This window comes from Bos javanicus, chromosome X (assembly GCF_032452875.1).
Source record: "Bos javanicus breed banteng chromosome X, ARS-OSU_banteng_1.0, whole genome shotgun sequence".
Taxonomy (NCBI): Eukaryota; Metazoa; Chordata; class Mammalia; order Artiodactyla; family Bovidae; genus Bos; species Bos javanicus.
This window is the reverse complement of record NC_083897.1, coordinates 139,135,598-139,151,691: the sequence shown is the minus strand read 5'-3', so window position 1 is coordinate 139,151,691 and position 16,094 is coordinate 139,135,598. Positions and strand designations below refer to the sequence as shown.

The 16,094-nt window shown below is 45.0% G+C and overlaps 1 protein-coding gene across 6 annotated transcripts in view; it reads left to right on the top strand.

Moving 5' to 3' along the window:
• LOC133242143 (uncharacterized) overlaps positions 1-16,094 on the top strand; it is a 487,229-nt gene that overhangs the window by 446,407 nt on the left and 24,728 nt on the right. Inside the window, exon 11 of one of the 6 annotated variants that reach the window (XR_009734784.1) lies at positions 1,747-5,842. The exons of the other annotated variants lie outside the window; for them this stretch is intronic. The gene's annotated coding sequence lies outside the window, so the exon portion shown is untranslated. Of the gene's footprint in view, positions 1-1,746; positions 5,843-16,094 lie in introns of those variants that run through there. 6 annotated transcript variants of the gene reach the window in all.

Sequence of the window (16,094 nt, the reverse complement as noted above, 5' to 3'; positions counted from 1 at the left end):
TCAGACCCAGATGGTATTACAGCCGGAGTCTATTTGAGCTTTAAGGTACAAGTCATTTCTATGTAATGAAAACTTTTCTAGGCTGTAGAAAAAAACCTGGGAAACAGTCCAGTTTCATGGTATGGGTGTAATTTTAATGCTGAAACTTGCTAAAGTACAAAATCATGGAACAAATTCTATAATATATATGATTATTGTGTATGATTTGATACAAAAACTTATGGATTATTAGTCAATAGAGCCTAAGATATTCAAGAAGATGCCTGACATTTTCAGTCCAGGATGCAAAGATGATTGAGGGTCTTCCTCTGTAACAAACTAAAGGATAAACCATGCGTTCATATCCGTGGTAGCTCATGACTCAAGGCCTGAGATATGTTCAGTAGCTGCTCCTGAGTAAAGTCTGAGATAGGACTAGAGGAAAACAGCCTAATCACGAAGAAGACTACCTACCACCACTTATCATCAGAAAGACGGAATAAACTAGTTCTATTAAAAATAGAAAAAACAAAAAAACCAGGGGTATGTGCTATCCAGGGATATATGATTAAAGGAAATCAGTCCTGAATATTCATTGGAAGGACTGATGGTGAAGCTGAAACTCCAATACTTTGGCCACCTGATGCAAAGAGCTGACTTATTGGGAAAGACCCTGATGCTAGGAAAGATTGAGGGCGAGAGGAGAAGGGGACGACAGAGGATGATATGGCTTGATGGCATCACTGACTCGACAGACATGAGTTTGAGTAAGCTCCGGGAGTTGGTGATGGACAGGGAAGCCTGGCATGCTGTGGTCCATGGGGTCGCAGAGTCGGACATGACTGAGTGACTGAACTGAACTGATGTGAAACCACCATTCTTAGCCATCATTGCTTTGAAGCATTAAATCACAAATGCCAGAAAAAAAATCAATTATTTTACATATTTTAAGTTACAGAAAAGTTTAGTATACAGACACTGATACTGTATATCTAATTTTTCTAAATTAAAAGTATTTAGCAATTTGTAAGATAAGCTATTAGAATAAACGATGCAAGTCACATATAAAGCTTTCTCTCTATTCTACCCATATCCAAGAGGAAGTGAGGAAAACCTACACTGTATTCATAATAGCAGCCAAAATGACAGAAAGCCTAAGGAAAACATTATTATAATAAATTTATTGTATACAAGCATGGCTTTATTTTCTTAGTCATTCTCTCTCTACATATTGCATGCATATAATATACATCTTATATAAGGTATTTTTCTAATATATTTTTATGTAAGTACTTCAGTATATCATATACCATATATTTATGAACATATATGTACTGTGTATGCTTAGTCACTCAAGTCGTGACTTTTTTGTGACAGTCCATTGTGACCACCATGGACTATAGCCCACCAGGCTCCTCTGTCCATGGGATTCTCCTTGCAAAAATAGTGAAGTGGGTTGCCATCCCCTCCTCCAGGGGAATTTTCCTGAATCAGGGATCAACCCTCATCTCCTGCATTGCAGGCAGATTCTTTACTGTCTTAGCCACCAGGGAAGCCCACTCTTTGTAAGCCCTGCCTTATATATATTACCTGTATATAATAGATAAATTCAGGAGTTTTTTTGTGCATATTGAAGGAAAAAAATACTTTTGGTTGAGAGGATGAAAAAAACACACTGCTTCAAAATCAGTATATGGATTTGATACAGTTGCAAGCAGCATCATGTTGTGGGTTTTTTGTTTTTTGTTTGGTTTTTGAACCCAGCAGGAAGGAAGACACTGAAGAGGTAGCGGACGGGTGTTCTCAGCTCTCGGGGCCATGCTGGAGTGGACAGCACTGTCAGATGCTGGCTCTCCTGCAGCTCAGCCCACTTACACGTTGAGTAAACGGATGCCCCCACGCGAGGAGGAGATGCTCCTGAGGACCTGTTTTGTCTGCTTGCCCTAAAATCAGTGCACCGGGACCCAAACAAACATCTGGATTCAACAGAGTTCCAGGAAAACAATGAATGAGCACGCAATGTCACGATAACCACAGCAGCTGATTGGCACAGCTCGGACTGGGAGACCCTGCAGACTGCTTGATGGCATGGAAGATGTTCCTTACTCTCTCTGCTGCTTTTATTCTTCACCATCTTGCAAAAGAATTGATGCTTTTGAACTGTGGTGTTGGAGGAGACTCTTGAGAGTCCCTTGGACTGCAAGGAGATCCAACCAGTCCATCCTAAAGGAAATCAGTCCCGAATATTCATTGGAAGGATTGATGCTGAAGCTGAAACTCCAATACCTTGGCCACCAGACGTGAAGAACTGACTCATTGGAAAAGACCCTGATACTGGGAAAGACTGAAGGCAGGAGGAGAAGGGAATGCCAGAGGATGAGATGGTTGGATGGCATCACCCATGCGATGGACATGAGTTTGAGCAAACTCCAGGATCTGATGATGGACAGGGAAGCCTTAATCAGGGAACTAAGGTCTCACATGCTTTGTGGCAAAAACGTGAAAAAACAGAAGCAATATTGTAACAGATTCAAATAAAGACTTTTAGAAAATGGTCCACATCAAAAAAAAATCTTAAAAAAATGAATATATGAACATTTGAAATTCTGATTGGGTATTTTAATAACTTTAGCTTGAACTAATATGAAAGGAATAGATTTAAAAGATGTTTTTAAACTGCTACGTTTATAAATAGCCAAGCAGCCCTTCCTTCTGCCAGAGGTATCACCTAGATGTGGTATCACCCTGAGAAGTCCAGTTGGGTCCAGTGTCATTTCTGTGGCAGCAGAGAACATCCCAGGACTGTATGGTTTTACGTGAGGAAGTCTAGTTTGGTAATGATGAAAACCATCATGTATGGATGTGAGAGTTGGACTGTGAAGAAGGCTGAGTGCCGAAGAATTGATGCTTTTGAACTGTGGTGCTGGAGAAGACTCTTGAGAGTCCCTTGGACTGCAAGGAGATCCAACCAGTCCATTCTAAAGGAGATCAGCCCTGGGATTTCTTTGGAGGGAATGATGCTAAAGCTGAAACTCCAGTACTTTGGCCACCTCATGCGAAGAGTGGACTCATTGGAAAAGACTCTGATGCTGGGAGGGATTGGGGGCAGGAGGAGAAGGGGACGACAGAGGATGAGATGGCTAGATGGCATCACTGACTCGATGGACATGAGTCTGAGTGAACTCCGGGAGTTGGTGATGGCCTGGCATGGTGCGATTCATGGGGTCGCAAAGAGTCGGACACAATCGAGCGACTGAACTGAACTGAACTGATCATGGTTCCATGGCAGACACTTAACTACCACATACAGCACTTGCTGTAAAGTGATTTTTTAATGCAGTGTTTTAAAGGTGCATCAGTGAAGCTCCAAAGACTACAGATATGACAGAAAGACTTGCAAGAAAATACCAGGTCTCTGATAGATTTCAAGTGACATCTGCTGAAATAGGAATCAAAGCTCTGTGAACATTCAGCTGTCTTAGCAACAGAGATCGTTGCTGAGTGAGAGAGCTGACCGATGCTACCTTCAGCCTTCCCATCACGGTTTCTCAAACAACTCAGTGAAATCTGGTAGAAATTTTATTTGGTAACTCGGTATATTTGTTTCCTCTGAAATTTACCTCAAAGATTCCAGAGGCATGTTATTTTTTTTCATCATTATGCTTTAAAGGAAATAATTAGCTTAGCTTCAAAAGAAATGGAATACAAATGTAAATTGTGACTCCTCAGTAATGCACAATGTTAAAAGTGGCTTTGTTCTGTATGAAAACCAAGATGCACAAATGATTTATGATATCTGTATTTTTCCCACATAGAATGACATGTATAATTCCGTTTCTTAAAAAAAAATGTTACAAATTGCAATATACAATTAAACTCAACACAGAAATGTAACAGATGTTCATTTGCTAGATGACAGTTCTGTGTTGCTCTCCAGGATCAAAACCACACAATCTGTGTAACAGACATGTTCTTAGGGTCTTAAGAACAGTGGGGGCATAGCGGATTATTTTGGCTGACCTCTAGCATAGGTCCATGTCAACTCGATAAACAGCATCAGAATACTCTGTGAGGTTGTGTTGCATCAGAACTCATGAGGACCGACTAGTCTTATGTTCTAAGTAGGAAAAAGAAATGTGTTCACGACCTAGCAGAGGGGACTGTTAAAACATCTGCCAAAATTAGGATGTGAAAGATCCCCCCGCCCCATCCCAGGAAGACATCTGACTCTGCCACGTGTAGCCAGAGTTTTCCTTTGATCATTAATTAATCTTTTTTTTTTTTAATGGCTGCACTGGGTCTTTATTGCTGCCAGTGGGATTTCTCTAGTCGCCAAGACAGGGTGTTACTCTTCGTTGGGGTTGTGGGCTTCTCACTGCAGTGGCTTCTCTCGTGGTGGCGCATGGGCCCTAAGGCCGTGTGGGTTTCTTTCAGTCATTTTGGCTCAGAAACGACTCAGAAACTCAGGCTCAGAAGTTGCGGCTCCGAGGCTCTAGATCACGACTTTGGTAGTTGTGGCAGGCAGGCTTAAGTTGCTCCAAGGCATATTGGAATCAAACCCATGCCCCTTGTGTTGCAAGGCAAGATTCTTAATCGCTGGACCATGAAGGAAGTCCCTCTGATTGTTCCCGTTGCGTTGACCTGATGGTTGTAAATTACTGGTTCCCCGAAAGATTTTGCAGTAAGATGAAAGGCAACATCCTCATCCCTGGGCTTCCGTCCACAGAGCACTGGGGTGGGCATCAGGACTTACGGTTACTGCTAGAAAGACTTCTAGTTACGGCTGAATCGAGGAGCATTGCTTAAAACGGAAAAACCGCTGCAACAACAGACTTCTTTCCAAGGCAAGGGTTTCCAGTGCACCTTGGACAGCAGCCTCTTGGGTACGCCTCCCAGCAGCCTGCGATGGTTCCACGCGCTGTCTCGACGGATGCCGCCAACTACCTGCAAAGTGCTGTAGATGTCCCTGTGCAGAAGTTAAGAGCTGAGAGGTGAGATGCATGTGGGTTGTGTCAGCTTGCGTTGGTAGGGGTGCTGCTGTGAGAAATTCAACTGAACTTTGCAGGAGCCTAGAGTAGTCATCAGCATTCACCTTTCATAAAAGCTGGAGGAAGAGCGTTATTGTTTGGGAGGTTTGTTTCGGCTGTAAATTGACTTGGCTGGTAAAACCAAGCTTTGCGTTTTGTTGAATAGTTCGCAACCAGCTCTGTCGTTGCTTCAAAATTATCTATAGTTAAGACCTAAAGCACTTTCAGGGGAAAAGTAACTAGAATTTATTCCTACTTAAGACAAGTAACAACCATGTCTAAAGACATTTCGAACCTGTCCTTGGGTTTCCAGTGTTAAATGGAAAACATGGAGTCCTTCATTCAAAACAGGTATCAACATTGCTTCTTTTTTTTTTAACTCAACAGTAGATACAAAAACTTACTGGGATAAACAGATACCACTTAAATAAACATGCCCCTGATGGAAAAGGGCACATTTTCCCCAAGAAGCAACATTTTCCCTCCCTCCGTTTTCATCTAGCATCGGTCAAAACCTTCCCCTGCCAAATGTAATTGTGGTTAAAAAAAACGTGATCTTTCTCTGCTCCTTTATGAACAACGGGGAAAAAGAAGTCAGCCTGTGTTGTTCAGAGTCAGCTCCCTTCAGTCTTCCCCGTAGTGTGTCTCTTGTTCTTTGGCTGGACCTCGCAAACACGTTCTATACCCCTTCAAGGTAGCTTGACTTTTGTTCGTGGCTTCCTGTGGCATCCCTGGGTTCCAGTGAGAATTAGAGTTCTGCAGCTGTTGCTTAGTAGACTTAGTAGACTTGGTACCAGTTCCACACTGGCCAGGTCAGTGTTGGTTCCCATCTTTGATTCTTTTTTTTTTTCTTTATGCATTTTTTACATTTTGGCTGCACTCCATGGAATATGGGAGCGTAGTCCCCCAACCAGGGATCAAAGCCATGCCCCCTGCATTGGAAGGCAAAGTCTCAACCACTGGACTTCCAGGGAAGTCCCCCTCTCATCCTTAAGTCTCTGTTTGTTGTTCTTCAGTCACTCAATCCTGTCTCTTTGCGACCCCAGGGACTGCAGCATGCCAGGCCTCCATGTCCATCACCGTCTCCCGGAGTTTGCTCAAACTCATGTCCATCGAGTCGGTGATGCCATCCAACCATCTCATCCTCTGTCGTCCCCTTCTCCTCCTGCCTTCAATCTTTCCCTGCAGCAGGGTCTTTTCCAATGAGTCGGCTCTTTGCATCAAGTGCCCAAAGTATTGGAGCTTTGGCTTCAGCATCAGTCCTTCCAGTGAATATTCAGGGTTGATTTCCTTTAGGATGGACCAGTTGGATCTCCTTGCAGTCCAAGGGACTCTCAAGAGTCTTCTCCAACACCACAGTTCAAAAGCATCCATTCTTCAGTGCTCAGCTTTCTTTATAGTCCAACTCTGACATCCATACATGAGTACTGGAAAAACCATAGCTTTGACTAGATCGGCCTTTGTAGACAAAGTGATGTCTCTGCTTTACAATATGCTGTCTAGGTTTGTCATAGCTTTTCTTCCGAGGAGCAAGTGTCTTTTAATTTCATGGCTGCAGTCACTGTCTGCAGTGATTTTGGAGCCCAAGAAAATAAGGTCTGTGACCGTTTCCATTTTTTCTCCATCTATTTGACATGAAGTGATGGGACCGGATGCCATGATCTTAGTTCTTGGAAAGTTCAGTTTTAAGCCAGCTTTTAAGTCATTCTCTACTTGGTGTCCTTAAATTATTACAAAGATGTATTTATCTTTAACAAGGAATCCATAGTAGTTCAGTATATAGGTTTAAAAAAAAGAAAGAGGTAAAGATGAAGGAGGAAACAAAACTTTCTGAATGTAACACTGCTTTTTGCTACCATCAGGTGTGTTTGACTGTCAGATCAGTTCAGTTCAGTTCAGTCGCTCAGTCATGTCTGACTCTTTGCGACCGCATGAACTGCAGCATGCCAGGCCTCCCTGTCCATCACCAACTCCCGGAGTTCACTCAGACTCATGTCCATCAAGTCGGTGATGCCATCCAGCCATCTCATCCTCTGTCATCCCCTTCTCCTCCTGCCCCCAATCCCTCCCAGCATCAGAGTCTTTTCCAATGAGTCAGCTCTTCGCATCAGGTGGCCAAAATATTGGAGTTTCGGCTTCAACATCAGTCCTTCCAATGAACACCCAGGACTGAGCTCCCTTAGGATGATCAAGGAGACATGTAAATTTGCCCATGATTACCAGACAAGGGCAAATGTGAGTGGCCACCATCTTGAAAGCTAGAGTGCCCCGTTCAGATTCTAGAAGAATTCAGGTGACACTTTTTATCTGTTCGGGAGTCATTGATTCATTCATTCATTCATTATGCAATTGTATCTTTCTTTCTTAATTGACGGCTGTGCTGTGTCTTGGGTGCTCTGTGTGGGCTTTCTCCAGTTGCAATGCACGGGGGCCACTCTCCTCTTGGTTGCAAGGCATGGAGTTCTTATTGCGGTAGCCTCTCTTGTTGCAGGGCACAGGGCCTAGGTGCTTGCCCTTCAGGACTTGCAGCTCGTAGGCTCAGTAGTTGTGACATGCGGGCTTAGTTGCTCCACAGCATGTGGGATATTCCCGGACCAGGGGTCAAATCCACGTCCCCTGCATTGGCAGGCAGATTCTTCACCACCGGAACACCAGGGAAGTCCCCACAAACATTTCTTAAAATGCTAAGTTTCCTTGGAGAATGGGCTCGAGGATTGGGTAAGCAGAATGTGCGCAGCCCTGGACAGTGTTCGTGTCCTCACGCCAGAGTCGGTATAGTCTGTGGAAACGGTGATGTTACCCTCAGGCACTTCCTTTCTCTGTACCCCAAGAAGTGCCCTCCCCCCACTGCAGGCCAGAACTGATGTACGAAATGAACTGAAAAATGCTAAAGAGCTTTTATAAAAGCCCTCCCTCGCGTCATTCCACCAGCAGTCCCAGTTTGGCTGAACTCCAGTGGTGTTGTCTAACATAGGGTGAAGTTCATAAGATAATTGATTTGGGTGTAGAAAGTACTAGAACTTCCTTTTATTAATATTGTGTTTCTACTTAAAGAGTTAAGAGGGTGACTGCGTGCTGCGATTCATGGGGTCACAAAGAGTCGGACACGACTGAGCGACTGAACTGAACTGAAGAAGTATTGAGTGTTTTTCTTTTTTAGATTCCACATGTAAGCACCATCATATGATATTTCTCTTTTGACTTACCTCACTTAGTATCATAATCTCTGAGTCCGTCCATGTTGTTGTGAATGGCATGATGTCATTCTTTTTTGTGGCTGAGCAGTATTCCACTGTGTGTGTGTGTGTGTGTTATCTTCTTTATCCATTCATCTCTCAATAGACAAAGTTTCCTCCCATGTCCTGACTATTATAAACACTGCTGCAGTGTACTGTGGGGTACATGTATCTTTTCAAGTTATGGTTTTCTCCAGACACACGCCCCAGAGTGGGATTGCAGAATCAAGATGCAAAGGAGCTTATTTACAAAAGAGAGTGAGACTCACAGACTCTTAGAAAACAAACTTATGGTTACCAGAGGGGGAAGGTTGGGAGTGGGGAGAAAGATTAAAAAGGAGGTGGGGATTAACATATACACATTTCCCTGGTGGCTCAGACAGAACAGAATCTGCCTGCAATTGCAGGAGACCTGGGTTTGATCCCTGGGTCAGGAAGATCCTCTGGAGAAGGGACTGCCTGCTCACTCCAGTATTCTCACCTGGAGAATCCCATGGACAGAGGAGCCTGGTGGGCTACAGTCCATGGGGTTGCAGAGAGTCAGACAGGACTGAGCGGTCTGTAGCCCACCAGGTTCCTCTGTCCATGGATATTCTCCAGGCAAGAATACTGGAGTGGGTTGCCATTTATGTAAAAAAAAACACCAAGAACCTACCACATAGCACATGCAACTATGCTCAGTAATTTTTAATAACCTGTAAGGGAAATTGATGCTTTTGAACTGTGGTGTTGGAGAAGACTCTTGAGTCCCTTGGACTGCAAGGAGATCCAACCAGTCCATTCTGAAGGAGATCAGCCCTGGGATTTCTTTGGAAGGAATGATGCTAAAGCTGAAAGTCCAGTACTTTGGCCACCTCATGCGAAGAGTTGACTCATTGGAAAAGACTCTGATGCTGGGAGGGATTGGGGGCAGGAGGAGAAGGGGACGACAGAGGATGAGATGGCTGGATGGCATCAGTGACTCAATGGACGTGAGTCTGAGTGAACTCCGGGAGTTGGTGATGGACAGGGAGGCCTGGCGTGCTGCAATTCATGGGGTCGCAAAGAGTCGGACACGACTGAGCAACTGAACTGAACTGAACTGAAGGGAAAAGAATCTGAAAAAGAGCCTAAAGACAACTGAGTAACTCTACACCAGAAACTAACGCAGTATTGTACACACACACACATAAAAGGTGTATTGATTCATAACATTCAGCCTTATATTGAGTCCTCACTGAGTGCCAAGAAGATGGGGTGTGCCCTGTCCCAGGTATGCGACATGTCCTGAGGGTTACTTGGGATTTTGTGCCAGCTGCTGTGGAGTCTGTGCAGATTTCAGCTGACCTCATGTCAGAGGGGCTGCAGTTGCCCAGTTCATGGTGCCTAGTCCATGGGCAGAACAGAGACCCTGCACCCTGTGTGACTCTTGCACACCTTGTCTGCCCCCCAGCCTGCAGGGTTTGCTTTTGCTTTTTACAGGTGCTGGCTTGTCAGCAACTGGGTGAACAGCCATGTTTGGCTCCAGAGGACAGTCCAGCACCCGTGAACACAGGGGGACAAAGGTCCCTGGTGGCCCTGCGGGGGCCAAAATGGGCCTTTCCTGCCGTGGGAACAGAACCGGGCCAGGGCTTGGGTCTAGAACAGTTCCCGGGATCCCTGGGTGAGCCTGAGGCATAGGTTGATAGATGGGGCTGTGGCGGGGTTGGGGTGACAGGGTGTGATCACGTCCTGACACGCCAAGAACCAGAGTCACACCCTGACATTTAGGAGGGAGGCAGTGGAGGCGAATCTGACAATTAAGAGGGCACAGGTATGCTTTGTGTCACTGGTCAGTGGTTCCTGGGGTTTCTTGCAGCGGCTAACTCTGAGCATCTGTGCTTCCCGGCAAGGAGGCTGCCTTGATGCTGGAGGCGTGGCTTCATTTTCAGACTCCGGGATTCCCCCACTACCTGATCTGAGCCACTGACTTGGTTTCTCGCTTGTACTTCTGAGCTGTAAGATGCTCCCTGCTCCCCTTGCCCCCTCCCCCAAGGATGCTTCCGGAAATGAATGAGTTAATGCAAACAGCACCTTTAGCCAAACACATTATCGTTGGTGCTGTCTTAGCTCTGGGGTTGATTCCAGGAGTTGTGTTTCTAAAATGCAAGGGCTTCCCAGGTGGCGCTAGTGGTCAAGAACCTGTATGCCAATGCAGGAGACTTAATGAGACACGGGTTTGATACCTAGGTCGGGACGATCTCCCTGTGGAGGGCTTGGTAACCCACTCCGGTATTCTTGCCTGGACAATCCCCACGGATAGAGGAGCCTGGAGAGCTGCAGTCCCTCGGGTCGCAAAAGAGTCAGACACGACTGAAGCGACTCAGCCCGCTCACGAAAATACAAAGCGGGGCGGGGGAGGGGGTGGTCTTCGGATCACGCCGGGGCAGTTCCAGGTGGGTTGAATCAACACAGGAATGAAGCATGGTTTCCATTATACATAATGAACCTAATTGCCTGTGATGGGATGTTGTTTGAGATGGGGAGGGTGATACCGGGGTTGAGAAGGTCAGTCAGCATCGAGTCAGGGTCACACACGAGCTGGTGCTGTAGGTAGGCCTCCCTGCTCCATCCTAATTGGCTCCTGAGATTGCATTTAAATCACTCCAAGCTGCCTGTCTGAAAGCTCTTTCACAGCAGCTAGGAAAAACAGGCAGTTTCTCCTAACTCACACCCCGTTGCTGTTTGTATCGGACTCTTGCGACTCTGGGAGCTGTATGTAGCCTGCCAGGCTCCGCTGTCCATGGGATTTCTCCAGGCCAGAATACTGGAGTGGGTTGCCATTTCCTCCTCCAGGGGATCTTCCCGACCCAGGGATGGAACCCAGGTCTCCCGCATGGCAGGTGGGTTTTTTACCACTGAGCCTCTTGGGAAGCCCATACACCCTAGAATATTCCAAACTGTATCTGACTACCCTGTGTTTTATTAGTGTTTCCCACAGTAAATTTGCAGTGACACCCCAAACATCCAACTCATTTGGATAGCAATGCCCACATCCATCTACGCAGCTGTATAGCTGTACCCATGCTGAGGTGGGCGGCGGAGTCTTTGTGCATAATTTACTCTGGGGTAAAAGTGGGGCAAGAAAGCAACTCTGGTGCACTCCCAGTTTAGTGCCTTTTCCTGAGACTTTTAACTTCTTCAGCTCCACGACCAGGATGTTTGTAACAGGTAACAGGGTCTGCAGGACAGGTTGTCACCGTGGGTCCATCTTAGAATTATCCCGGGACCCTTAATTTACTTATTCATTTATTTACATTTGGCCTTGTTGTGTGGAAGGTGGGGATCTTAGTTCCCTGACCAGGGATCAAACCCATGTGCCCTGCAGTAAAAGCCTGGAGTCTTAACAACTGGACCCCCAGGCAAGACCCCCAGGGACCCTTGAACACAAATCTGATGTCCATTCTTTCACTCTAGACCTGAAGGTGCCAGAGGACTCTAGCGAGGTCTCCCCCAGGATCTAACCTGCAGTGAGTTTTGAAAGCATCTGGAGTGAAGTGAGGTTGATATCAACTGGAGGCAGTTATTCAAAATTCATCTCTCAGCGTTATGTTAATCTGAAACAACAGAGTGTTTACTACTTTGGACAAGGTCTGACTTTCTACACAGGAACAAATACCACTGTTTCCTTTTTTTTTAACCCTCCCTAAAACCCACATCTTGACCATAAATATGCACATACATTCCTCTCAATCCGTGAAATGAGTTTTCAGATCTGTGGATTTTATTTACACATAGGTTTAGTTTCACTGGACAAGACAGAGCTTTATAGCCAGAACTGGTGGTAGGCATGCAGCTTTAGGAAAACAAGTCATAGCCTGAAATTCAAGATACTGTCAAATGCTTAATGAACTGATTGTTTCGATAGCGTTGAAGTTAACACCGTTATGCAACAGATGGCATCCAGCTTGAGGGAAATTGCAAAAATACACAATACTTCCTTAAAGTGAATTTAACTAATTGTGGTTTAGATGTTCTTTTGCTTAGAAAACAGTGCTGTTCAGTCGCTTAGTCGTGTCTAACTCTTTGCAACCCCATGGACTGCAGCACGCCAGGCTTCCCTGTCCATCACCATCTCCCAGAGCTTGCTTAAACTCATGTCCACTGAGTCGGTGATGCCATCCAACCATCTCATCCTCTGTCGTCCCCTTCTCCTCCTGCCTTCAATCTTTCCCAACATAGGGGTCTTTTCCAATGAGTTGGTTCTTTGCATCAGGTAGCCAAAGGATTGGAGTTTCAGCTTCCGCATCAGTCCTTCCAATGAATATTCAGGACTGATTTCCTTTAGGATGGACTGGTTGGATCTCCTTGCAGTCCAAGGGACTCTCAAGTCTTCTCCAGCACCACAGTTCGAAAACATCAGTTCTTCATCACTCAGCTTTCTTTATGGTCCAACTCTCACACCCATACCCAGCTACTGGAAAAAACCATGGTTTTGACTATATGGATATCACTTTGTCAGCAAAGTGATATCTCTGCTTTTTTAATGGCGCTGTCTAGGTTTGTCATAGTTTTTCTTCCAAGGAGCAACCCCATGCACAGTATGAAAAGAAAAAAAAACCAGTGGCATGTATATACATGTGGTAAAATCACGTAGAACTAAATAGAGACACACACATGTGTGTGTAAATCCAGGGACATGTGAATCATCTGACTAAGCTCTCTGGGTGGTGTTGATGGCAGGTTTCTGGTTATGACTCTGTCCTGTAATTTGTTTGAACAATGTTACCGCTGGGGGGAAAACCCAGATGAGGTTCTCGGGCAGTGACCTGTCTTGACTATTTGTTCTTATGGTTGAACTGTAGTCGATTTGCAGTATTGTGTTAGTTTCAGGTGTACATCAAAGTAATTTCATGATCTATGTATATATATTGTTTCAGATTAATTAGCATTGCAGGTGATTCCAAGAAATTATCATTCCCTGTTGTTGTTGTTGGGTCAGTTGTGTCCGACTCTTTGCAACCTTGCAGACGGTAGCATGTCATGCCTTCCTGTCCTTCACTATCTCCCGGAGTTTGCCCAAGTGTGCTATACAGTAGCTCCTTGATGCTTGTCTATTTTATATACTGTACTTACCAAAGGGAAGAGGTATCTGTTAAAGCCATTGACTGTGTGGATCACAATAAACTGTGGAAAATTCGGAAAGAGATGGGAATACCAGACCACCTGACTTGCCTCTTGAGAAACCTGTATGCAGGTCAGGAAGCAATGGTTAGAACTGGACATGGAACAACAGACTGGTTTCAAATAGGAAAAGGAGTACATCAAAGCTGTATAATGTCACCCTGCTTATTTAACTTGTATGCAGAGTACATCATGAGAAACGCTGGGCTGGAGGAAGCACAAGCTGGAATCAAGATTGCTGGGAGAGATATCAATAACTTCAGATTTGCAGATGACACCACCCTGATGGCAGAAAGTGAAGAGGAACTAAAAAGCCTCTTGATGAAAGTGAAAGTGGAGAGTGAAAAAGTTGGCTTAAAGCTCAACATTCAGAAAACGAAGATCATGGCATCTGGTCCCATGACTTCCTGGGAAATAGATGGGGAAACAGTGGAAACAGTGGCTAACTTTATTTTTCTGGGCTCCAAAATCACTGCAGATGGTGACTGCAGCCATGAAATTAAAAGACCCTTACTCCTTGGAAGGAAACTTATGACCAACCTAGACAGCATATTCAAAAGCAGAGACATTACTTTGCCAACAAAGGTCCGTCTAGTCAAGGCTATGGTTTTTCCAGTGGTCATGTATGGATGTGAGAGTTGGACTATAAAGAAAGCTGAGCACCAAAGAATTAATGCTTTTGAACTGTAGTATTGGAGAAGACTCTTGAGAGTCCCTTGGACTGCAAGGAGATCCAAGCGATCTATCCTAAAGGAAATCAACTCTGAGTATTCATTGAAAGTACTGATGCTGATGCAGAGAGCTGATTCATTTGAAAAGACCCTGATGCTTGGAAAGATTGAGGGTGGGAGGAGAAGGGAACGACAGAAGATGAGATGGTTGGATGGCGTCATTGACTCGAGGGGCATGGGTTTGGGTGGACTCCGGGAGTTGGTGATGGACAGGGAGGCCTGGCATGCTGCAGTTCATGGGGTCGCAAAGAGTCTGACACGACTGAGCAACTGAACTGAACTGAACACATATATATTGACATGTATCACATCTTAAATCAGTTGTCTGCCGACGGGCACTTGGGTTGTTTCCGTGTCTTGACTGTTGTAAACAGTGCTGCCGTGAACATTGAGGTCCATGTATCTTTTTGAATTAGAGGTTTCATTTCTTTCCAGATACTTGCCGAGCAGTGCGATTGCTGGATTGTATGGTAGCTCTATTTTTAGTTTTTTAAGGAACTTCCATACTGTTCTCCGTAATGGCTACACCAACTTACATTCCCACCAACAGTGTAGGAGGGTTCCCTTCTGTCCACATCCTCTCCAGCATTTGTTATGTGTAGACTTTTTAATGCTGGCCATTCTGACCAGTGTGAGGTGGTACCTCACTGTAGGTTTTATTTGCAATTCTCTAATACATAGTGATGTTGAGCATCTTTTTACATGCCTATTGTATGGCCATCTGTATGGCCAACAGACATTTTTGAGAAATGTCTATGTAGGTGTTCTACCCATTTTTTAAATTGGGTATTTTTGTTTCTTGTTGAATCGTGAGCTGTTTGTGTATTTTGGAGATTAATCCCTTGTCATTCTCTTCATTTACAAATATTCCCTCCTGTTGTGTAAGTTGTCTTTTCATTTTGTTTGTGGTTTCCTTAGCTGTGCAAAATTTGGTTTGATTAGGTCCCATTTGTGTATTATTGCTTTTACTTCTTCTATCTTGGAAGACTGAGCTAAGAACGTGCTGCTATGACTTATGTATGAGAATGTTTTGCCTACGGTCTTCTCTAGGAGTTGAAGGGTATCACGTCCTATATTTAGGTCTTTAAAACGTTTTGAGTTTATCTTTGAGTATGACGTGACGATGGCTCCCCAGGTGCTGCTAGCAGTAAAGAATCCACCTGCAATGCAGGAGCCTCAGGTTCGATCCCTAGGTTGGGAAGATCCCCCCAGAGGAGGAAATGGCAACCCACTCCAGTAATCTTGCCTGGAGAATCCCATGGACAGAGGAGCCTGGCGGGCTATAATCCACGGGGTCGCAAAGAGTCAAACACGACTGAAGCGACTGAGCACACAGCACATGGTGTGAGCAAGTGTTCTAACTTCTTTGATTTACATGCATCTGTCTGGCTTTCCCAGCACCACTGGCTAAAGAGACTGTCTTTCTTCCGTCGTGTACTCTATGCAGTGGCTTATTTAGGTGACTGTCATGCCTTTCTCGTGTGTTTGCTTTCCCTACTGTTGATTTTTCTCTTCCCTATGGATTCTTGCTCCCTTTTTCTGTGTAGAGAAGAACTTTCTATTTGTTTTCCTTTTAAGATAGGTTGAGTATTGCTGTCTTCTTGGAGATTTTTTTTTTTTTTTTTGCTCCACTGAGAAATTCTTTTCTCTCTCTTCCATTCTGAATGATCATCTTGCTGGGTAGACTATCCTAGATTGCAGACATTTTCCCTTTCTTAGGACTGTGAATAGATCTTGAACCCACCATTCCCCCGCCCCACCTTGTGGCCTGTGGGGTTTCTGAGAGACATCAGCTGAATGTCTTGGGCCTGAGCTCTGAGCCCACAGTCACCTCAGAGCTGAGTGCACAGTCCCTCTGATGTTGGTGGGAGTGGCTGGAAGCAGGGAAGCTGGAGCCCACACGGAGGAGCAATGCAGCTGCTGGCACGTGGAGCTCAGGGCCAGCATGGACAACGGGTCTGGGGAATGGTGTCATCATG